General features: G+C 38.3%; 1 long non-coding RNA gene across 4 annotated transcripts in view; it reads left to right on the forward strand.

Annotated features, from left to right (window-relative positions):
* The first annotated feature begins 7,314 nt into the window (after nt 1-7,314).
* LOC145664384 (uncharacterized) overlaps nt 7,315-26,094 on the forward strand; it is a 338,163-nt gene continuing 319,383 nt past the window's right edge. For all 4 annotated transcript variants that reach the window (XR_014127428.1, XR_014127427.1, XR_014127426.1 and 1 more), the window contains exon 1: nt 7,315-8,093. This is a non-coding gene — a long non-coding RNA (uncharacterized LOC145664384). The remainder of the gene's footprint in view (nt 8,094-26,094) is intronic.

Raw genomic sequence — 26,094 nt, forward strand, 5'->3', positions numbered from 1 at the left:
AAGTAACAATTGAAAAATTCAAATTAAAATGTGAATTTTGAATTTCGCATAGAAACCCCATGCCATAAACGTCGCCAACACCTAGTGGCCCACTTGCCGGTAAATATCGATCGTCGCTATAGCGACGCGTCGAAGGACTGCCGCTAGTGTGCCACTGGCGGCAGGGTTTCGTCGAGTCGAAAGAGATATCTAGAGTCGGGGTACTGAAGTTACCACCGCATAGCAGCGAGGACTTCACTTTGGTCCGCGCTTCTTCGATTTGTCGCGGAGAATCGCGAAGGGACCAACACGAACTATCGCCAGTCATATGCATGTGGTTATCATTATATATATTTTTTTTCCTGACCAATTGTTCCTAAAGTGAGCTACGGGGGTCAAGAGTAACCCCTGGCTCTATATCATGAAGTGAAAAATCTTGAGATGAGTGCGTATAATTCTGTGAATTTAGATGACAACTGTAGTCGATCATTTGAAAGTGAATATGGGAGAACCATGAAATAAAGTAAATAGACGCAATCATTTTGTTACAAAATTACATGGCGAACGATGATCTCAAACGGTTTTCGTCGAATATATACAGTTACAGGAGCACTCTGATTAGCTAAATTAAAATTACCTCAGGGATTTATGCCTCTACAAACGACCTTTTCATCATCGCTTCCGTGGCCAAGTAGGAAGACCACACGCCTAGTAATCCAAAAATTGATGGTTCGCGCCCACCCCGGGACATTTCTTTGAAACTTTTTTTAGTGTTTTTCAGACTCTCCTTAATGTAAACAAATTACGCATGTAGGCGATTTAACATATTTTTGGGGAGTAATTTTAAGGTTCATTGGCGTTTTGTCGCGTCTCTGCCACTGGTGGGCGCTGGCTGGTGGTATATTTTTAAAACGGAAGAGGGGCCAATGCGGATCGTAGCTGCGGTGCCGCCAATTTTTACCGAGATATCGCTAGTTGCCCATCGGTGGCCCACCGACGTTTACGGCATGAAGTACGGATTAACGTGAATCCGAACCACATGAGCTTCCGCCGGGAATCAAACGCGGCTGTATTTCTTCTTTCTCAACTTGATTCTCAACTAATATCGATCGTTTTCGATCATTTTTACAAACTAACCCACTATCTATTTACCATATGTAGAAAGTACACTCCTCCTCATAAAGGAGAATGTTAAAAAATGCTAGGAGACGTTCTGTTCATTTTCAACAAAGAGTTAATATACTGAATTTCAGCTCCGGCTTGTGACTAATTATTTTCGCAAATATTTGTATCCCCACTATCCCTTATGATATTATTACAATGAACGCAATATGATAACATCACAGTTTGGATTAAGGCCTAACTATATACCTAAAGCCATTTTATTTGACTGCAATTTCGCCATGATGATTAGGCACACAGTTACAATTATTTTTTATATAATAATTTATATATTACAGTGATTCAAAAATGTATTGTTTCCAGTAGTTAGCTCCTCTAAAACTCAGGCTGTGTCTCGAAAGCCAAGTAGTAGTGTACGTCCTATTGCTGTTATTACAACTAGAAATATCAATATCCAAAAATGCTTCAAGTTCTTTTTTCACTTAGAGATAGTCAACCCAGGCAAGTAAACAAACAAATGAGAAACGGAAATGGATGCCTTGAAAGCAAAACGCAGATAAAATGACCAGTGTTCAGAAGCATATTTTTAAATCACGCTCGACCCTACTCATAGGAGCTAAATACGCGGTTCTGGTATGTTGTAATTATCAGTTTCTCGCCACGTAGAAGAACAATAGCAAAAATGAAGTGTCTGTTACTGGCGGCCTTCGTAGCCAAAAGTACTAGCGCAATGGGCTAGTAATTATATTTGCTTTTGGTGTAGGTTCAAACACGGGCTAAGGAAGTTTTTTATTTTTATATTTTATTTTTAAAATTTTCAAAACACTTTTTCCATTAAATAATACTAAAAAAATGATTATGTTATGTGTGCAGTTTTGCTATACGAATCCACAGTATAAGTAGTAGTAGTAGCGGGATATACTGTTTGCTCAGGAAATGACCTTGACCGACCTCCAAGGCCTTTATCAGCACACCTTTTTTTCTAACGAAACTGTTAACGGCACGGGTACTGCACTTATATATCGTAATGATATAGAATTTGAACAGTTATACAAACATCCCACCGGCCGGATTATTACTGGAAATGTGGCCAATATCCGGTTGTGCAACTCGTATGCCCCTGCAGGTACACACCGACGGCGTGAACGTCATAATTTCTTTAATTCCGAGGTAGCCTCCGCCTTACATGACAGTTCTCGTTTGATTATATGGGGTGGGGATCATAACAGTATAGTTTCCGCTCAAGATTCCACTTCTGCTTCGAACTTCTGCCCTACTTTATTACAGGTGATTAACCAATTTAATTTATGTGATGTCTGGCGTCATTTTCATCCCCACAATCCTGGACACACTTTTTTCTACGCCACTGGATCTTCACGCCTCGATTCTTTTTATATCTCACGGTCATTACTTTCACATGTGCAATCTGTGGAAAGGATTCCTGTTTGTTTTCGGATCACATGGGCCTAGTTATGACTATCCAGCTACCGCTTCAAAAGCTTCTGAACCATAATAGCTTATGGCACCTCAATACCGGCATCCTTTCTGAGCCAGAATTCCAGCAGTTGCTACGCCAACGCTGGAGAGAAATTAATCAGCAACGTTTGCGACGGAACAATATTATCCAATGGTGGGAGCAACGGGGCAAACCAGCTTTGAAGCAAATATGTAAAGAATACAGCAGAGAACGGTCACAGCGATTCCATGAACAATATAATTACTACTCTCAGCTTCTACGCGACTATCATACGGCATTCCTTCACGGTGAACCTGTACTTCCACTAATTAAACAGGTAAAGGCTTTCTTGTTAACATTACACCGCAAAAGACTCCACGGTATTACTGTTCGCAGCAAAATCTCATCAATGTCACCCACTGAGCCTCCGAGTCTTGTACATATCAGTGCTGAACGTCGCAGAGGCAAACAAAAGATTATTCATAATATACTGGATGATAAAGGTGTTTTATATGAAGGAACTAATATTATTCCATACTTTGTGCGCTATTTTGCTGATTTATATCGCAACCATGATGTTCCAGCTAGTAATGACGGTGTTTACGATACCTTGAATCCTCTCCCAGTTGAACTCCAAGCAGAGCTTGATGCTCCCTTTACTGAAGCAGAAATTCAGCATGCCCTCCTCCAGGCAAAATAGAATAAATCTAGTGGCATTGACTCCCTACCTTACAAATTTTACCAGACATTCCCAGATCTTTTCATTCCTTTTTTTACTGATTTTTTAATGCCTTTCGTTCTAATTTACAAGCCGGCAAAACATTTACAAAAAGCATTATAGTGATCATTCCTAAGCAGTCCAAAAGCACTCGCATCAACCAATTTAGACCTATCAGTCTCGCATGTTGTGATTATAAACTTCTCGCAAAAGTTCTAGCAGCTCGGTTACGTAATACTTTAAGTTCCATTCTGTTACCGGAACAATTTAGTCACGATCAGCAGCATCCTACATATCTGGCTTTATCGAATATTAGGGACACGATCACTTATTTTGAAAGTCGTCCGAAATTAACTGCAGCGCTTTTGAGTACTGATTTTTCTCAGGCCTTCGATAAACTAAGCCATCAGTACTTATTTACAGTTCTTGAGAAGCTTCATTTCGGGCCAGTATTTTTAAATATGGTTAAGACGTTATACTCCCAGCGTACTGCCCAACTTAAACTGAACGGAGCCTTAACGCGGGTCTTTCCAATTAACCGGGGGCTTATTCAGGGCAGTCCCTTGTCCCCCATGCTTTACAGCATTGCCGTTATGCCGGTTCTGTATAAGATCCGGAATGAAATGACGGGATTGTGTGTTCCTCCGGCTACTATTAAAGTTCAGAGTTTCATAGATGATATTTGCTTTTTCTTTCGCTCCCAGCGCGATTTAGATACTATCCTTACTAATCTCCAGACATTTAGTCAACTGTCTGGTGCGGAATTACATCCCACGAAAACCAAATTACTTTTATGAATGATACGTCTTCTTGCCCTTTCGTCTCCCCCTTCCCTGTCGTTAACACTCATAAAATTCTCGGCATTACTTGGCATACCACTATAAAAGCATCTATTCAGGCAACATATGGAGTGGCTGTTCCTAAGGTCATTAACTTGCTTTATAAACACAAAGCTCGCAATCTTACATTACATGAGCGAGCGACCTTCTTAAATATTTTTGCCTTCAGTCTATTGTACTATATAATGCAGATTTTTCAGCTTTCTGTCTCAGACGCTAACACACTTAACAAACATTTGTTTACCTTTTTGTGGTATCAATCGACACTGCGAGTACATCGTCGAACTGTGTGTACGACCAAGCAAGTAGGAGGGTTAGGTATTAAAGACGTGGCTCTTCAAGGCCGTTGTCTACTACTACAACGCACGTGTCAGCTGTTAACTTCCTTTTCTGAGTCTTTCTTCGCGTGCCATATCATGCGTTGCCTTCGGCACGTGACTCTCAGTTCACCTGTTTCTATTCTGAACTGGTCCCAACCTTACCATTACCTGCGCACCGTCATTCTAGACATTTCGTATGCTCTTATCAGTCACACAGCTATTGAAGATATGACTGCGAAGAAATTGTATACTTATTATGCAAATTATTTCTATACCCCCCCTAAATGTGTTACTCGCCATCCCAATTGTTCTTGGGCGCAAATTTGGCATAATATTAATTCCTCTTTTTTACCCTCTGGAATGAGAGAGTTATGGTATAGGTTAGTGCATAATGTATTTCTTACTAACCATCGAGCATGGGAACTCGGTTTTCGACCAGATGCTCAATGTATCCGATGTGGACAAGCTGACATACTCATCCATCGCTTGCAAACATGTCCAACTATCCAGCATTTGTGGCGTAGCTATACACATATTATAGCACGAATACTTCGTGTTGATCAACGGATTATTAATAGTGAGCCGTTTTTTCTTTTGCCTGATTTCAAATACTTCCCACGTCCTAAACACAATATCATAGTGTGGTTAACTATTCACACAGCGGCTATCCTACTTACCGAAAATGAGCTGGTGACACAAGCAATGTTCATTTTTAGACTACAGTGCTCTTTAAAAAAAATGCCTTCAGATCTACGCTTGCGTCATTTTGCCCACTACCCGACTGCTGTTTACTAATTTTTTTCTTTTTTCGTGTGTGTGTTTGTGTGTATACTTCATGTGATTGATTTTCAATTGTAGTGCAGAGGTATCCTTTTTGTAATTTGTGATTGCTCTTTTATTCTTATTATATATACATATATGTAATGTAATTTCTTGCAATAAAACTGACTGTTAAAAAAAAGTGGTTAGCGCGTTGAACTTCTATTCGGTAGACCCGGGTTCGAATCGCGACCAGGCTGGAACTTTTTCAAGTGTTCCTGTTTGAATTTAAATTTCAATGCATACTCACAATTGTCAGTGTGACAAGGAAGATCTTCTCTCCCCTATAAAGAAAAAGATGTTGGAATAAGGAGAATTGGAGGTCTGTCAATGGAGACAGTGATTTACAAACTTATTTCCAGCAGTTGTTCTAGATTTGATATTTTCGTCTACTTTCAAGCATTTTCTGATTCATGTGTGATCAGTGTTTTTATTTCTTTGAATTATAGCATATAATGAAATAATACATTATATACACAGCAATATTGAGATTAACATATGATGTTCATTGGACAACACGCTCTGAACCAGAAAGATTCAGAGCGGGGAAATCTCAGAATGGGGAAATGTTTCGTGCGTCATCTACTGACAATTTTACTTGCATACAGACTTGACTCTGTGCTACCAACTGCTGTCAGTGGCGAGAAGAGTTACGTGTAAGTTGGGTTGCATCTGTCTAGGCGTTCTCACAACTGCAAATTACCTGGACCCCAAGTAATGGAATTAGAGCACTTAGGAGGGAGATACTTTTGTGGTTGGGTGTATGTTGACTCTTAACAATTTTCTTATTTGATGCATAGTTCGCGGGATATTGGCTTGTAACACTCAATTTGAACACTGCGCTTTGTATCTGAACATGGAAACATTTTCAGCTGCCATTTTGAAACAGGTTTGCCCGAAATCAAAACAAATTTCGTGCTAAGCTGTTTGGTTTTCTACGATCTATCAAACAAGGTATCACTCGACCTATATTCCCATTTGAAATTTTTAAATTGGTTCCGGAACCCCATGATGGAGGCCCTGGGGACAACGCGACAACACCATTCCACGTTGCCTATGGCTTTTTCCTGTTTCATTTTTTTGTTTCATCGTTTCCTACTCAACCGTTTCTGATTTGTAAGTACTGGAAATTTTATCTGACACAGGACCATTTTTGGGGCCCATCTTGAAAATGGTACCCCATATCAAAAATGTTACTTCAAAACTTGTTCAATTTTCCAAGCTCTTTCGAAGGAGGTATCATTCGACCAATGTTCCCATTTGAAAATTTCACGTACACCCCCTACCCCCAAAATGAGGGCGGATGAACCTCGTGTTTAACCCATTTTTTATGCCCCTCTATATTATACATTGACTAGTAACATTCCTCTTATTTGATGTATAGTTCGCGAGATATTGGTTTGTAACACTTATTTTGAGTCACCCTGTATCATATTCTTACGCTTGTGCATTCGGTAGGAATGCTTTCGTCGTCGTTTTGAAGAAAGAAAGGAAACTATTATCGTTAACTTGGGAAATATAGCTCACTGGTAGAATTGAGAGGTAACTGAGAAGACGACGAGCGTTTTAGTTTATAGGGCATGTGGGTAGAAATAAATAAAAACAAATATTTTTTAAAAAAAAGAGAGTCGAGAGTTTGTTTAGGAAGAAAGAAAAGGAAGGTTGTTTGGGCGTTTAGGACCTTGGATGTGTATTCCGTACCTCCGTTCCTGGTCGTCGACTGGTGGTCTCCATGTCTCGGCTTCTGTGTCGAATTGGCGAGGAACTTGGTATAGGTCTCTCCTGTCGTTGCTCACACTCGCTCCTCGTGAACTTTACCGCTCCTCGTGTACTTCACCGCTTCTCGAGTGCTACTCCCCTCTTCCGGGTCCTGGGACGTTTTTATATGAAACAAAGTAGGAAGATGGCCGACGAAATTACGGAAAAACATCCAAAGTACGCACGTGTAGGATTCAGGAAAGTGCAAGGTAAATGGAATTCTCGACTTATTTAATAATTTGTCAACAGTTACAGAACGCTTTGGTTACATCAGATTACATAAGTTACATAAATTTACCAAGAATGAAGAATGAGGAATCGTCTACTAAAGAGAATTTTGAAATGTTTGCTGACTGTCTTATTATTCCAAGTTGTGTCTGTCTCTCATCATCCACAGAAAATAAAGAAAGAAAAAAAAATAAAAAATAATATCGTTTTTAAATCTTGATTTGTTTATATACTGAATATTAAAAATATTAGGGAAATCCAATATCTCTACATTCCCGCCACTAAATCTTACTGAACGACGAAAAGAGGAACGCTGTCGTTTCAGGTCCAATTACTTATTGAACGCACTGTATATCTTTATGTATGTTAAATACATATAAAAAAATAATTAATCACACATCACTAAAAAAAAACACTTAAATCACTAGCGTTAACAGATAATAAAATGTAGCACTAAACCAATCAATCAATCAATATTTGAAGAATAAACACACAAGAAAGTTAATTTGTCAATTTGAAAGCATCATCTTTCAATGTCTTGGATAGTTCCTGTCTTTTCTCCCATTTAAATAGTTGACGTAATCGTTAAGATACTGAAGCACATGGTCTTGTTTATAACATTGAACTTGAAACTGTAGAATGCTGAATCGGCAGAGTCTCAGCTGCAAGATAATCTACTCCAGCTTGGTCGTTGACGTAGTGAAGTTGAAGTAGCTGTCACCAGATGGCAGATGTTATCGGCTTGGCTGGATAGATGACGCTGGGCGTGATGGGGTGTGGCTGTGAGCTTCTTGAAGATGTATAATTATAATATATTTATATGTGCAGTATTTATGTCCGTGACGTGTGATAAGGTGAGTTTTACGTGCATCAAAAAAAATTAGTGTGAACAAAAAGTGAGAGAAAAAAACGTTCAGCAACATATCATTCCTTGCGTCGGTTGGTGGGCAAATCGTGAGGTTCAAATCTGAGCGTCGATATCTCTTGATGTCCATAAATCCTCTTCTTCTTAGTGGTGTAATGCTGCATTGAGGTACGGAAAGGGGTTGTGGGGAGATAAAAATTTTTTTATAAAAAAATATTAAAGGAAAAAAGGAATAGTGATTGAAGTTATCAGAAACATGTGACTCTGTATATGTGTATCTAGGATGAAGATTAAGAAAGGGTGTATATCAGAAGGGTAGAAAGTGAAAATTATAGATGTTATAATATAAAGAAATAGGAATTGTAGCGAAAATATGGCAAAGGAACACAGTCTCTAAGCCGTGGGAAAATGTAAACATGAAAATTTTCAAGATGGCTGCCATGACGCTATGACGGAGGGATGGGAGTTTTCGCAAAGGCTCTCGGTATAGTAATGGCCGATGTTTGTTTACAAACAGAAGGATAAAAGCAAAACGAATGACAAGTTATAATGGCTGTTTTAAATTTGGGGGGGGGGGCACAAGAGTTCAAAAACAAGGATAATGATATTGGGAAAGTAAGATTTGATTAAGATAACTATTATTAGGCTTTTGAAAGGCGATTTCAAAGTCAAGGTACCTAAACGTGAATCCAGTGGCGTCTCGGGGGGGTTGGTTTTACGAAATAGTGGAATTGTGGAGAAGATTTGAAAGTAAGGAAAATTAGAGTGAAATGCGGTAAGGTTATTGTCCGAAGACTTACTTCCGGTGAGAAACAGGGTTGGCAACTCAGGTAAGAATATCAAGGTATCGTAAAAAAAAAAAAAAATCAGGGAAAATAAATAAAGGAAGTGTCGTTATTTGAGGACTGTGAGGGTGATTTTTATGAAAGTCTGAGAGTGATCGTAGTATTTCAGTAGAGGTGGGTAGGAGGCATCAGAAAAATTAGGACAATAGAGAAACATAAAAAAAGAAGAAAAAGAAAGAATTAGTATTAGAATAAGTACTTCATATTCATGATCTGACCAAATGCCCAAAATATCTAAACAATTTCCTATTAAAATCTTAAATACAATTTCCTTAATATCATATTCTAAAGGGGGCCGGGGGGCTCATTATTTCCAACATAAACCTAACCCATTTCCTGATTAGGTTGGGAATTTAAGGTAACTAGAGGTTGGATTGGGTTTTATCGCCCAATACTCGATTGTGTTAGTAAAATTATGTTGGAAATAAAAATTGTGGGGGGGGGGGAAGAAGGTCTCTAAATTCATAAAAATAGGTATGTCCGGTAATGATTCTCAATTTTATATGGTCGTGCGTATATACGTTCTAATATCTTCTTCTAGATGCTGTTTCACAAAATGCGTGAATTACTCGACGTCTCAGTTTCCGTATCCGCTTTTAAGAATACACTATGTAGTTGGAAATGTACGAAGATTTTACGTTAGAATTCCTTAATTCCAAGACGGTAGAAGGTGGTACTATAATCTCTGTACCAAAACTTCCGTCATTAACTATCAATTCTTCCGGAGGAGGAGGTAAACTCAATTCTGACACTGAATGTGCATCCTCATTTCTGTTCGAAGTGGTGAACTTTTCTGGGGTCACTTCAGGCTCTTGATCTCTTTCTTCAATCCTCTCGTTACATTTATTCTCAAAACTCTTCATCTGCAGTGGCGTATCATCACCAATTTTTTTCATTAAACTTTTCATAACTCTATAGAGCAAAATTAGACTTACAATTGCAATAACGGTTTGCACAATGTCTAAAAAGTAGCTCAATTCTTGCAAAGAAAATTCCGTAGACGCACTACATTTTCTACAAAACCATATAAAATTGAAAATCCCATGTTCTCTTAGCAAATAAATAAGTAGAAGAGTGATGATGATATTCCAAATAATAATAATTCCTGGTATAAAATATTCATGCTTATAGATAGGCATCTTAATGGGCGTCTGGTCAATTATCGTAAATGCTGATATATTCATATGTCGGATCGAAGAACTCCAAACATCGTTAAGTAAAGATGAAACATTAAAAAATTCATTCCCTTTATACGTAGATCGTAATAGCATCAGATCATTAGAGACTAGCTGGCTCGGAAAAAGATGTAAAAATACAGGTTCTGTAAGATCATTGTCGAGACACGGAAAATCCGATCTGACGAAAAGATTTCTCTCCACAATTAATTTAGTATTGCATGGTATTCGAATTTTAAGGGCTCCGTATAATCTGGCTTCTTCTGGAACTCGAATGGTAGACACATTTTCTCTAGTCTTCAAAGTTAGAAATTCTGGTGGGTGTATTAAAACAAACTCATGCGATCCAATGTCTATAATCTGTGCCTCTTTCGAATCATAGCACGTATGGTCACAGTTGTGTAATATTTCCCTGACTGTACTGGCAACGAAAGCTGCGTGAGCACAATTTATTAAACGAGAACGTGTCACAGTGTGTGTAGGTATCTTACATAACTTTGATTGGCTATAATGACAAGCAAGTAGGCTTGTTCCTGTTATTGGTATAAGATCTTTTTTATCTTGAACTACCATAACTAAAGGCTGGATATCAACGGTACAAGTTTGGTTGTTCTATTGATTATTATCTCTGTTAGCCTAAGTATATATGTTCCTGTTAAATTGCGTTACTAATTTCAATGTTTCCTTCTTTTCTAGGTAAGTGGAATGCCTACTAGTTCATCTCAGTACTTCACCTAATTTTATTTTCAACAATGGAGGTAGACAAGTCATAGCAAAAACTGTTTTTGAGAGATGGTTTAATACTTCCTCTGGACCTGCACTTTAACAGAATAATGGACACAGGATTTTTTTTTTGGTGGTAAAAGGTTGTACTAACATACTGCAAATTAACATAGAAATAACTCCCTGTTAGGCCAGTAATAAACTAATCTCTAGGTTAAGTACATTATATAAATTTTATGCTCTTGTAAAGGACAAAAAACTCATTTCGGGAAATATTCGTGCATCACTTTTTCGTAAATAATTTGATTTTGTTTATCGAATTGAACAAAAATTATTTTTTCGAAATAATCGAGGTACTCCTCGAGATATTCCCTTACTACGTTCAAAGCAATTCTTGCAGCCTCTAATTTCGGGTAGTTAAATACTCCTGTAGCTATATTTGGAAAGGCAATGGTCGTTATGTCATTGTCCATAGCCAACTGTAGGGATTTCTCATAACACATCTTTAGGCGCTTAGCATTTTTATCATCGGGTGCAGATACATGTATAACATAATCTACAGGTAGATTATATCCTGAGGTTAATACGGCATTACCTGGGTTCAAGTGACCAATTTTCTTGCACTCCTGCCTCATTTCACTTCCCGCCAAAGACTGTACCATCAAGTCTACACCTCCTCTTGGTTGCAACTGGGTGTTGGATGAATTTACGATCGCTTGTCCTGCCAGTGACGTAATAGACCCATAATACAAAGCCACTTTCCGGTTAATTTCCTCGTTGACGGCAAACTTCGGTTTTTCAACATCAGCCATCGATTTGGTGTCGGGTCCGGTCTCGTCCCACGACGGAATTTCGGTCATCAATTTCACATCTCGAATGAGCAATGAATCCGCTTCCCCCGTGCTTTCCTCTTCCTGATACTCCATCAAAAAAGAAGTGGACTCCTCCTGCTGGTGAAAATCCTTTTCCTGGACTCCTTCACCCAATATTTGTGCATCCTGATTCTCTAACTTTTGCAAGTCCTTAGATATTCCATTCTCAGGTGGATAATACTTCTTAAGCCGGTCTATAGAAAATGAGTCTATCTTAATCTGTCCTCTAGGTGTTCGAAACTTAACATAATAGCTGTTGTCATGTTTTTTGGACACAATTTGACCAGGTCCAAAATACTTTCCCGAGAAAGCAGCACATTGTCCTCGTTTTCTAGACAGATCAAAAATCCAAACCGCTTCACCCTGCTTGAATTCTTGTTGTATTCGCTTCTTGTCGTAAGACTTCTTGGACGTCAGATGTCGGTTGTACAAATTTTCTTGGGCTTTTTCGCGTATATACTTCATTCGTTCCAATCTGTCTTGGTTTTCTGAAAATTGACATTCCATACCCAACATGGCGGAATGCAACAACCGAGGAGAAAAGCCGTGGAGGAGTTCGAAAGGAGAATATTTCATGCTCAAATTGCACGTGACGTTATAGGCAAAGGTTACTTCTGGTAGAAGTTCAATCCAACGTGATTGGTCAGTTTTGTCTAAGGCGATCTTCAATTGCTGTTCTATATTTCTTACTGCGATTTCTACACTCCCAATAGAAAAATGCCCTTGAACGTCAGCGAAATGTATTTGAGTCCCCAGTATTTTACATAACTCCTTAAATAATTGACTGGTAAATGCAACACCTCTATCACAACAGATTTGAGTTGGTATCCCATACTTCAATATGACGTTGTCATATATGAAAGCACTAACAGAAGCTGCAGAAGCATCTGGTAGAGAACCAGTAATACAAAAACGAGTTCCTTCATCTATGACTATAATTAGAAATTTGTGGCGTAAGATATTATTACTAGGGTAGGTCCCACCAAGATCCACATAGATTCTAAAGAAAGGATGAACGCTAGGATGTGTCTGAAGACTACCGAACTGTTTTCCACTCCTCTTTTTTAGCAATTGACAAGTTACACAAGATTGGCACTTATCATACACAAATCTTTTCATATTGGGGAAATAGACAGACTTTAATAAAAAGTTGTATGTTTTCGAAAATCCACCATGGCACGCACCCAGTTTCCCACAATGCAGTTTCTCAAATACAATGTCTCGCAATTTCGATGGTACTGCTAACAAATAGACTTTACCGAATGGTGTCTTATTCACTTTGTATGCTACATTATTCTTCAAAACAAAATACGATGCCTGCCTTTCATAGGCTGGATCCTTTTCTGCTTGATCCTCCAAGTGATCAATAATTTTCTTCAGTACTGCATCTTCTCGCTGTTCTTTTGCGATATCAATGAGGTCCATGTCTTCGATTAGGAAAATTCTCGGGTCAGAGGCACTCTCTTCTTCATCTTCCTTGTCGCGACTATGCTTAACAAAGCGACTCAAACTGTCGGCTTCTATGTTGTCGGTACCTTTCACGTGGGCGATCGTAAAATCGTAACAATCAATCTCAGACATCCAGCGTGCTAATTTACCTGTCAGGTTCTTACTGTGGCGAAGAAACGTAATAGCTTTGGAGTCCGTATGAAGATAGAAATGTCGACCCACCACGAAATATCTGAAAGATCGCAGTGCATACAGCAGAGCCAAGAGTTCCAAATGGTACACTGACAAATTTTTTTCTGAAGGTCCAACTGCTCGACTGGCATATGCGATCGGTACTAGTTCAGCTTCAGGATCGTCTGAAATAGGTTGTTTTGCTACAGCTGCGAGGCCCTTCTTGCACGCATCGGTGTAGATATGTAGATCCCTCTCTGGTTTGTATGCCATCAATGTTGGGGCTTCCAAAATTGCTTTTTTCAGAGCTTCAAAAGATTCTTGTTGCTGGGTTCCCCACTTAAAATCTTGGTCTTTTCGAAGCAGAGTTTGAAGAGGATAAGCGATTTCCGAGAAATCCTTAACATACCTTCGCAAAAAGGAGCACACCCCTAAAAAACTTTTTAAATTCTTCTTCGTGCGTGGACGTTGGAAATTCTGAATCGTGGCTAACATTCGATCTGACACTTGTACTCCAAATTTTGATAAACGATGTCCCAACACTATCAAAGAATAATGTGCGATCTTTGTCTTCTCGGGAGACAATTTTAGTCCCCGTTCTCTAAGTTTTTCAAAAAGGACCTTGCACCAATGCACCATCTCGTCTACAGATGACGCGATAATGTAGAAGTCGTCCACATAATGCATAATATTTGTACTTGGAACGCCTGCTAACGTCAATTTGACCAGTCTATTAAGCGCTGCTGCAGAAGAAATGTGTCCCATAGGTAGGACACAATATTGATAACTTGACATGCCTGGTATCGAGAAGCCTGTACACTCTTTCGACTCCTCTGTAATCGGAATTTGGAAGAATCCTTTGGTCAAATCACTCGAGGTATAAAGGAGATGTCCTGCCATACGATTGATTATGTCATCCACCGACGGTGTCGCAAAATTCGAAGGATGGGACTGCTGATTGAGACCCCTCAGATCACTTACGAATCGGAACTGATTATTACGCTTCCTAATCAGCAAGATGGGGTGGTTCCAGGGCGAGATTTTTTCCCTCAGAATCCCTTGACGAAGCATCGTGTCTAACTGCTGCTTGAGTATTCCACGAAGATGATAAGGCACTGAGTAGGGCGTCTTATTCACGGGTGTAGGATCGGATAGACGAATTTCATGAAGGTAGCCTCGTGCGAGTCCTATGTCCTCCTCAGACCAACTCCAAACATCAGGAAATTCTCGTATGAGACTGTAGAATCTTTCTTTCTCTTCTGGAGATAGCTCGGGGTTGACATCGACACGACTAGGATCACAAAGTCGCCTGGAAAGCTCCATCTTCTCCGGGGACGGTAGGCTTTCTTCTACCGACGAAAAACTCCTTTCCTCAGGCTCCTCTGGGACCTCCTCAAAATCTTCAGCATCCCCAAGGTGTGTACCTTGTCGTAGTTTGATCTCCTTAATGGTGGGATTCGTAACATACACCACGGGGCATCCTCCATTCACTATCGCACATGGAATAAAAATGTCCAGTATTTCTTCTATCCGGCGAGAGGGTGACAATAATAACTTCTTCCCCAAAATATCCCAACAACTGCGTAGCTTCACCAGAGTATGCGAGCGAGGTGGTAAAATCGTGTTTTCCAAAACTCTAAAAATAGCCCGAGATCCCTGCGCAAGCCTGGATGTTAAGACTTTTGACAAATTGACTTCTAAATTCCTCGGAGGTAACGTTTTTGAAGGAGGGCGTCCGAATCGAAAAAGAGTTAAATTTTGCTTATTGTAATCTAAAACAGCCCTGTGCTTTTCCAAAAAATCGGCGCCAATCAAAGGCCCATAATCAAAATTTGGAATAACTCTGAATACATGAGTAAACCATTTTTTACCAATCCTAAATTTTAATAAAGCTATCTCAGAAACTTGTATAAACTTCCCTGTTACTCCCCGAAGTCTAGTATTAATACGGAAACGTTTAGCATTTTCCGGGACCAAATTTTCCCCCAGACAACTGATCTGGCTGCCGCTGTCAATCATCAGTTCTACGATTTTCCCGTTCATTAAAGCTGACACATGAGGCAATTCGTTAAAGGACACTATAGGGACTATAACGGAACCTTGAGTAGATTCGTCCCGACCATCTACTTTGTCTGCGTGTTTAAAGAAGGCATACGACAATATCTCGCAATATGATTCGGTAATTTGCATCTGTAACAAATAATTTGGCCTCTATCCGGAGTCGAACCCTGACCTGGCGAAGAATTACTATTACTTGAGGACGCAAAATCACTGCTGGACTTTTTATTAGTATCAGCATTATTATTCTGACTTCTGTTGTTTTGATTACCGTTCCGTTTTCCTTGGTAATCCTGACCTACATTTTTCGGCTGATTAAACTGCTTTTTCCTATATTGAAAATCATCGCTTCTTTCACAATTTGTTGAAGGAGCTAAGGCTGAAATCTGCAGCGTCAACTTTGACAGTTGTTGCTGTATGTCAGTCAACGGGTCGATTACCGGTTGGTTCTGTTGAGTCTGCTGGTTTTGCAAGTATGCTGACTGTGTATTATATGGTTGAGCAGTAATCGAACTTTGAACCCTTACTTCAGCATTATTCTGAGTATGAGCATCTATGCTAGCCGGAGAAAATAAAGACGACTGCAAAACAGCAGAATTCTTTTTCAAGAATTTCTCTAATTCCTTACGCTTCAATAACAATTTAGTCCTTTCCTCGATAATTAGGTCGTTCAGAAGGTCACTGACCGTGTTGTACTCCTTTCGTACTACAACTTTAAAGTAATCGGGTAAAAGTCCTTCCACAATAAATTGTAATTGTTTCTTTTCATTGGCAGTCGGGTCTGCGCGTAAAATCAAATCCTGCTTCGCATAAACGTACTCTAGAACGGATTCTGATTCATTCTGATCACGGGCTCGCATCTGAGCTTCAGATAATTGTGGCACCAAATTGTCCTTAAAAGCGTTTATAAAAGCTTGCTTGAACTGGTCGTAAGTCATTTGGGCAAATTCTGGCTTTCTTTCTATGCCAGCAAACCAGTTTTCAGCGGGGCCACGGAGTAGGCTCCCCAGCACCAATTTTCGTCTCATACCATCCCATGAATTAATGCTAGCGATGGTCTCATAGCGTCTGATGTACGTGTTTACATCGTCACCCAACCGGGCATAAAAAGGCTCTGGTTTCACAATCGTGCCGTGCATGGACGGAGGTGGATCGTTTCCTCCTGTAGCCATACTGCTAGAACTAGAACCACGAACAGTTACGTCTAAAGAATCAGGAGAAATATCCGAAAATGATTCCGAAAATTCTAGCTTCTTTTTAAGTTGCTCTAAATAATTACGTGTAAATTTAGTCGATTTAGGAGACGAACAGGCCGCGGGATCGAAATAGACAGTATCACTTAAGTTAAAAATATCCTCTAAAGGTATCAAAAATTCGTCCGCTAGTCTTCGCAACATATAACACAAGTAATAAAACTATTGGGCACAAGTCAAGACCTTAAATATGCTATACCTACACTAAAAACTAAATACAACACATAAAACATACACAAGAGGTATTGGGGCTCCACCACTCTCCAAAAAGGAGAGAAAAAGAAAGGTAATTATAGAATAGCATAAGAAAGATTGCTCAAAAATAAAAAAAACAAAAGAGAAGAAAACTAGTTTCATAGAGGGTTGGTGGCGGGGAAGTTGGAGGTGATTCTAAAAAGCCTTAAAAATGAAGAGAAAACAGTTTAGAGGTTTGAAAGAAAGCTAGCATTGATCACCATCTTACGCTGATGAGAGAAAAAAGATCAGCATCTCCATCATCTTACGCTTGTGCATTCGGTAGGAATGCTTTCGTCGTCGTTTTGAAGAAAGAAAGGAAACTATTATCGTTAACTTGGGAAATATAGCTCACTGGTAGAATTGAGAGGTAACTGAGAAGACGACGAGCGTTTTAGTTTATAGGGCATGTGGGTAGAAATAAATAAAAACAAATATTTTTAAAAAAAAAGAGAGTCGAGAGTTTGTTTAGGAAGAAAGAAAAGGAAGGTTGTTTGGGCGTTTAGGACCTTGGATGTGTATTCCGTACCTCCGTTCCTGGTCGTCGACTGGTGGTCTCCATGTCTCGGCTTCTGTGTCGAATTGGCGAGGAACTTGGTATAGGTCTCTCCTGTCGTTGCTCACACTCGCTCCTCGTGAACTTTACCGCTCCTCGTGTACTTCACCGCTTCTCGAGTGCTACTCCCCTCTTCCGGGTCCTGGGACGTTTTTATATGAAACAAAGTAGGAAGATGGCCGACGAAATTACGGAAAAACATCCAAAGTACGCACGTGTAGGATTCAGGAAAGTGCAAGGTAAATGGAATTCTCGACTTATTTAATAATTTGTCAACAGTTACAGAACGCTTTGGTTACATCAGATTACATAAGTTACATAAATTTACCAAGAATGAAGAATGAGGAATCGTCTACTAAAGAGAATTTTGAAATGTTTGCTGACTGTCTTATTATTCCAAGTTGTGTCTGTCTCTCATCATCCACAGAAAATAAAGAAAGAAAAAAAAATAAAAAATAATATCGTTTTTAAATCTTGATTTGTTTATATACTGAATATTAAAAATATTAGGGAAATCCAATATCTCTACAATATATATACTAGCATCAATTTAATCCTCTGGATTAAATTAAGAAAAATAGTAATATGTTCCTTTTTACTATCACTAAAGCGCTCTTTGATATCGGTCATTTTCGATGATTTTTTTACAGCCTATTTCCCTCTCCTCCCCATGTTGCGGGGCACGATTTCGGAAATGTCATTGTTCATCTCAGCGAACCCGAAAACAATATCAATTCGATACTGATATTTGTCATTTCGATCATTTTTATATATCTTTCCTCCCCTAAGTTGGGGGGATGAATTTGGATTTAAACGGCATCAGAAGTAAAATTGTTCATCTCAACGACTTGAAATCTATAGATTCGGCACTAATATCGGTTATTTTAGATCATTTTTATGTATCTCTTTCTCTCTCCAAAGCTACGGGGTTGAATTTGGATTTAAACAGCATCAGAAGTGCCACTGTTCATTTCAGCAACCACCAAAACTATAGATTCGACACTAATATAAGTGATTTTCGATCATTTTTAAATATCTCTGCCTCTTCCTTTCCTTTAAGGTACAGCGTCAAAGTGATACGACAAAAACCATCTTAGGTTCGAACCAAGGCGGATCCAGGGGGAGGCGATCGCCCCACCAGAAGAGGAAACTTTCTTATTATATATATATATATATATATATATATATATATATATATATATATATATATATATATATATATATATATATATATATATATATATATAACCCATCCCAAAGTTTGGAGCCCTTAAAAGTAGCAGTACAACAACTCACCTCCCCCTCCAGAAGTCGGTCCTGGATCTGCCCCTGGTTCGAACCACATCTAGGTTAAAAATTTGATCGAGATCGGTTTAATGGTGCAAAGAGTTATTGAAAATGAAGATGAAATGAAATCTTTAAGTTTTACGTCCCACGATTATGCCGGTTAGGCTAAAGGAGACGGTGATGATGAGATATGAGTGAAATGAAGAAAGTGGGAGGAAACGGGAGAACCCGGAGAAAACCCATGAGCACGGTGTTTGTTCACCACAAAGTCCACACGGCGCGAGCTGGGATCGAACCAGAGACCCCAACCACCGGAGGTGAACGCTCTACCCTGAGCCACCGCGCCCCCTCAAGAGTTATTAAGTTTTATTATTTTTATATATATCCCTTTCCCTCTCCTCCCGTAAGTTTCACCATTAAAGTGAAATGATGAAAAACATATCATGCCCGAACCTCATCTTTATTAAAAATTTGATCGAGATTGATCGTTTGGTTCAAAAGTTATTAAGTTTTATTTATTTTTCTTAACTCCTAACTCCCCTTCCCCTAAGTTCTATCGTCAAAGTGAATAGATAAGTACCATCTAAGGCTGAACATTATCTATGTTGAAAATTTGATCGAGATCGGTCGGGTGATTCACGAGTTATTAAGTCACAAATGTAGTCACTTTCATTTTTTTATGTCTACCCCCCTACCCTATGTTACACAAAGTTAAATGATAAGAATTATCCCAGTACCAAACGTCATCTATGTTGAAAATTTGATCGAGATCGGTCGGCTGGCTCAAAAGATTAAGTCACAAACATAGTCACTTTCAATTTTATAATATAGAGTAATATAATTAACTAAACTATGTGAATATAATTTAATCTGTATAAGGCTGCTTGGCTTTTCAGGACACAAAATATAGAAAAGTAAATGTAAAGTGAATGTAAAATCATTTCAGTAATATTACCAAGAAAACTATGTTTACTTGCTGGAATTACACTTCAAAAACACAATTGCGTTGATCCATTATGTTCCTTTGGCTTATATTGAAGTTTTTTCTCCCCTTATATAGTCTCAATGAAAAATGTAAATCACAGGTGGCACGGCTGTGGGGGAGGATTGTTTATGCCGTAATATCCGCGCCTCCAAGCAGGTGCGTGACTTTGAACAAGTTCTTTTATTTTGTAGAGCATAAACTTCCCGGTGCAGGTATATCGCGGGCGCAATTTTCCCTCTTGAGGTAGGGCGCAAATTTCCCTGGCTCAAAATTCTCGACGCCCTCCCGTACACAGAATTGCACAGCAATGACACACACTTTATACGTATATATATATATATATAAAGTGTGCAGGACCGGATTTAGGGGGTGCACGTGCCCCCCTCCATTGTAAATATATACTACCTAACAGGGGCGGATCCAGGTGGGGGCGATCGGGGCGATCGCCCCCCCAGAAGGAGAAACTTTCTTATTTTATATATATAAATAAAACCCATCCCAAAGTTTGGAGCCCTTAAAAGTAGCAATATAACAACAAACCGCCCCCCCCAGAAGTCGGTCCTGGATCCGCCCCTGCTACCTAAAATGAGAAGCTAGCACTGAAAATAGCAACACTTTCCGACACTTTCTGCTGTCATGTTTTCTTTTGGGGCTTAAAAGAAAGAGCGTTTTACAAAAGCAATAGTTTAAGTCGATTTTCTGAAGGTTGAAGGAAAAGGATTCACCAAGCAAAGCAATATAACATTTGTCAACTAGGAAAGAGAACAGAAGCCAGGAAGAGAGAACAATTTTTCATGCATATCACTTGCGACCATGTTTAAAATATTCCCCCCCCATTCTATGCAGTGTTGAATTCAGACATTTTCACCCGGGGGGGATGTCAACTCCTCGGGGGGGGGAGGGTTGTTTTCTGTATTTTTGCAAGAAAGCAGCATATTTAACAATTCCATTCACATCCACATCTTACCTAATATTGAGACTAATTGCTGCTAAATATTCGAGAGATTATAATTAAAAAAAAAACAATCGTTTAATTTTATCTAAAACATTAAATAAAGACTGGCAAAAAATTTTACACTAAACTTTAACTGCTATTTACAGTAACTATTTTTGTTATTATTTCCTATATTCAGTAGTTACTGTTTGTTACCAATGTAGAAGTTTTTAAAAAGATTTAAATTAACTGAAATATTTTTTGTCCTAAAACAAACATAGGGCTACATAGGAATATCTTAACAAAAAGTTATCATCCTTTCTCACACTTCTGATTCTAAATCAAGCATATTAGCCTTGGTTTCTTCACTGCATACACATCAATAGTTTAGTTTACGAAATCTTCAGTAGGATTAGTGCCGTGTCGTGGAAAATCAGCACTTGGCGCGAGAGTATACGATGGCACCCGTATATATGAGTGAGGTCGGCAGACCAGCCGCGAAAGGTGAGAAAATTTTAAAAAGTAAACCCTGCTTTTCCTTGATTTTGATCACTTTTCATTACTTTTTTCCTTTCATTTTATATATGTGCACATGTGCACATGTGTTTTATTCCTATGTTTTTCTTTCCTTCTTTTCTTTTCTGTTTCCCTCCCGAATTTTACAACCCCATTACTTCATTACTTCGGCGCCCGGGGCCGTCGCCCCGCTTGCTCCTCCCCCATGGCACGGCACTGAGCAGGATCTTCATCACCTTCAATAGCAATCTTTTACTCATATACTACTACCATATTGATAAATTCTATATAAATCTCTAACCAAGGAGGGATAACTGTTCCTCCCTGATCCCTCTAAATGACGCACTCTGAATCTCATCCTTTAACTGAATTATTTTTAATTAAAGAAAGGTGTGTTTACTTTAACAATCGTAAAACACATTTACGTCTGTTACTTCCGATGGGAGAAATGGGATTTAGGCGCCCTATTTCAAATAATGCAAGAACTGTACATTTTCAAGAACTGAAGTCTGCTGACATCAGATATCATATGGAATGATCGAAAGATCTCCCCTATCTTTCCTTTCCTATCTCAATCTGTGTTAGCGCTACCTACTAATATATAATATAGGGCGAGAGTATAGTACCTACTAAAATACAAACATTTCTTCAACAGTTAACAATTTCATGTTCTGCCAAACTCGGTCATAGCGTTAAGAAATAGAAGTTTTATTGACTATTTGGTGTTCTATCTTAGATGTTACGTTTAATATTTATATAGAATGGGTCTGCGTCATTTATATGTATATTGAGAGATCGGATTTCGTCTGCACGTGCACGGAAAGAAAGCAAATAATTGGGTGAAGTAATTTCTACATTTTGTGACTGATTTTTTTTCAGTTTCTCCGGGGGGAATGAATTTTCTTCGGGGGGAGATTCCCCCCGGGCTACCCCCTGAATTCAACCCTGATTCTATGTATCAGGTGTAAAGAATATTGTCACATGTCACTTTGAAGAGTTCCAATCAATTTTTATAAGAAGTTTGGCTACGGACACCGCATCTGAAGTACTCACCAGCTAGCTCTATAAAAATTGTTGTGGATGTACCGCAGGATTCTGAAACATGGATCTTTGGATAGGACACATAGCACTTCCTAAGTGAAGTTGACCCGATTACGGCAGGTCCCATAGGTTTTTTTTTTAGCTTTACACCTTCAAAGTTGATGTTTTCATGTTTTCGGCAGCCTATAACTCCGAAAGAAAGCATTTGTGCACCCAGGTTGGTCTATACTTTTTTGTCATATTTTGGTGTCAGGAATCACCTCCCAAATGTTGTCGGTGTTGTTTTGAAACACCCTGTATAGGCTAATAATCGAAACTAAATTGGCTCAGCAGAAGATTACATACAATGGAATGGATTTTGTCTCTGTCAAAACGAACCTTTAAGCTAATTTGTTAGCTATTAAGAGAAAACAAGTACTCGTCCAAACATACAAGTTGTGACTGTTATACTGACATGACTATCATCTATGAGGCTACTCAGGAATGTAAAGAAACAAACACATTTGCAAGTTAGAGGGAAACTGTGTACCTAAGTTAAGAACACTGACAAGGATTGCGAGTGATCCTTGATCCATATGATGAGAAATGGAAGTGATTCGTCTGTATTGTAATTAGTCGCGCGTTGGAAAATGGCAGCAGCACTACCAAATCATCTCCAGGTGTGAAGAGTGCAGTGCGATGAGATTTATGCAGGCACCATCAGAGATCCATCGAGAAATTGTCTCTGTGTACTTGAGTGTAATGAATCGGCAAAATGTAGAGAAGTAGTCCCGTTCCTTCGTAGAGGGTTGGTGTGATATTCACGATGAAGAGAAGAGTGGGAGGCCACCCGTACTCATTGACGACCTGAGCAATCGCATTGAAGCAGAGATGCGTGCGAACAGGTGGGTAACAACTAGAGAATTGTGATGATGTTTCTTGACGTTTCAAGAAACAATATTAATAAAGTTGTGATTAGGTTAGGATACACAAATGTGTCCACCTGGGTCCTGAAACCTTTGACTGACGAACAAAACCACACGAATGGTATATGCACTGGACTTTCTTACATGCTATGCAGAAGGAGTTACATTCCTGGACTCCATTGTGATAGGTGATGAGACTTGAGTGTTCCTCCATACACCCGAATCCAAGGAGCCGTCATCGCAGTGACAATACATATTACAAAGGCACAAAGTTTAAAACTTCATTTTCAACCCACAAACTAATAGCAACAATTTTTGGTATCGGCACAGCATCTTACTGGTGGAAATTCTGGGATACAAAAACTTGTTTTGCGTTTGAACAAATGTTTGGATAATGGTGGAACTTATGTAAAGAAACAGCCTTTGTAACAGTGTAGCTTTCTTTTCGTCTAGTACATTTCTTGTATATTTTATTTTCCGTTTGCATCTTTACTTTCCTGACAAGTTTCGTACAACCCATGAAAAAGACATAGAAAACACAAAATATCCAGTATTTTGTAGTTCCCATTGTTTTAATATTGATAAAGAAATCAGTGGTAAATTATTTTCTTATATAGTCACTCCCGATGTAAGAAGTGTTAACGTACCGTAGTAGAGATGAAAAAAAAAGTTGTAATTCTTTTAGGTATAGTGTATTAAATTTTGTAATTTTCTTGCAAGAGTGTGCTTATCTTTATCAGGAAAATCCAGTTCATTTACACACACACACACACACACACACACACACACACACACACACACACACACACACACACACACACACACACACACACACACAAATGTACACAGGATTCGAACTCCATGCTAAAATTAACATCTACATACGATTCGTCAAGTACTGATTACACTACTACTGCCTTTTATGGCTTCATGTCTTAGTAATTTTGCGTTCTCTATATACGTGGATATTATCTATAACCCAGCATGCCAGTTTTTCTTCTTTTTGTGTCTTATGACTGTTTATTAATTCAAGTTATTTATTTATTTGGTGAAGCTCTTTGTATACTCTTCTTATATGTGCTAGTTTGTATGACAACAGAAGCAAAATGCTCGTCATTGTGTGCAGATGGAAGGACCTAGGAATGGGGAAGGATCTAGGCTCAATTATTTAGACTTACACTCTAGTAGCTTTGGGTTTCTGTGATTAGCAGTTTACTTATATTTCTGTATGTTACACTGTAAGGAAAATCAAAGAGAGCAACCAGGGCCTATAGTTGAACGGTGTTCACCATGTTATGACATATACAGATGATGTAAATTTAAGAGGGGGATGACAGGGGAACAATAGAAGGAAATGCAGAGATCTTATTAATGGGTTGCAGGGACATGGGTTTATGTAAAGAAACAGCCTTTGTAACAGTGTAGCTTTCTTTTCGTCTAGTACATTTCTTGTATATTTTATTTTCCGTTTGCATCTTGTAGCATTTAGTACATTAGTGAAACATTAATAAATATCTCGACTGATCCAATTTATAATACCATATACCCACTGGGTCGGAATTGAAATAGCATCTCAACTTAAAAAAAATCTCCTAGGTAATCAACCTGAACTTCATCAAAAGAATTTTAAAAAAAATATTGACTTGGTTTATTCGAAGCGTCACTTTTCGGTATCGCAATTACTATATGGCTTGAGGAAAATAATTTAAAAAAAAAACAACAAAAACCAAAAAGTAATCGCGAGTGACTCTGAACCAGTGAAAAATTTACAGCAGCAGCGTACCTGAAAACCTCCCAAAAATAAAAAATGAAAGGTAAATAGTTAATATTATAGCACTCCACTCTCTCTCGTTCATACAATAAAAAAAAAACTGGTTGGTGAATGCAAAAACATAGGAATTAAACAGATAAATTAAATTTTTGGGACAGTTTTAATAAGCTTCAAAAATTTTTAGATTTAAGTTACAATATACAATTAAATGTAGCCAAACAATAACAATAGCTAACAATTACTAATCTTTCAACGATATATATAGTATCAGGAGTGAAAATCATTGTATTTAAATCAGTTTAATTTGGACTATAAAACCAAACATTTAATGACCAATAGAGAAATTATAAGCTTGAATTGCGAACACCTTTTCTTTGTTACAAATTTATTAAATTTAAATGTAATCGATGTGGACATTTGGCTCAAAAGATTCAGTGTATACTTTAAGATTTTTTTTAACGTGTGCATTCAACACCCAGTGACTATTTCTACTGTTTCTAAGTAATAGAAAAAAATAAATTAAGTACTTACCACTTGACATTTGGAAAATTAGAAACAGAAAGGAAAGAATTTTTTTTTACCCCAAAGGCTCCAATCATCTGCTGGGTCCACGATCTAAGACCTTGTCTTTCTTCTACTATAGTGCAACCCGATTTAGCAATAAATTTAATTATTTCAGTGCTTATTAATTTTAAAACGCTCTGTATAATCTTACTATGTAAATTTTACAGTTAAATAATTTCCTTTAATAAGTCTAAATTTAACGTAATTTCTACCTCAATTCGATCAAACTGGTACTGTAATTTATTTTCCTACTCCTCTTGAAGCTCCCTATATAGTCTCGTTAAATTTATTCAATTAGAATTTACCGTTTATTAAATTAGGTTTGACCTTTTTAACCACTACTTAATTCAATTTACACCCACTAACGTGTTTAGGCACTCTTCTACGTATTAGCACTACCATTCCACTACGTAGTTTAATTACAATTTTTAAAACTTAGAAGTAAGTAGAAAAATCATTTAGAAATTACTTATTCTTTACAAGCTCACTTTTTTTAAAAAATATTTTTTTTCTTTCTAATCTCACTTTTAGAAATTAATCTCACTATTAATTGTTAACTTTGTTAATTTCTAGCAACAAGACGGTATAAGAGGAGTCCTAACTTAACTTTGATTAAATTGAGACAGCCTACATAGCCTAACAATTTTGCAG

The sequence above is a fragment of the Thermobia domestica genome, chromosome 11, assembly GCF_964235325.1.
Source record: "Thermobia domestica chromosome 11, izTheDome1.hap1.1, whole genome shotgun sequence".
NCBI classification, from domain to species: domain Eukaryota; kingdom Metazoa; phylum Arthropoda; class Insecta; order Zygentoma; family Lepismatidae; genus Thermobia; species Thermobia domestica.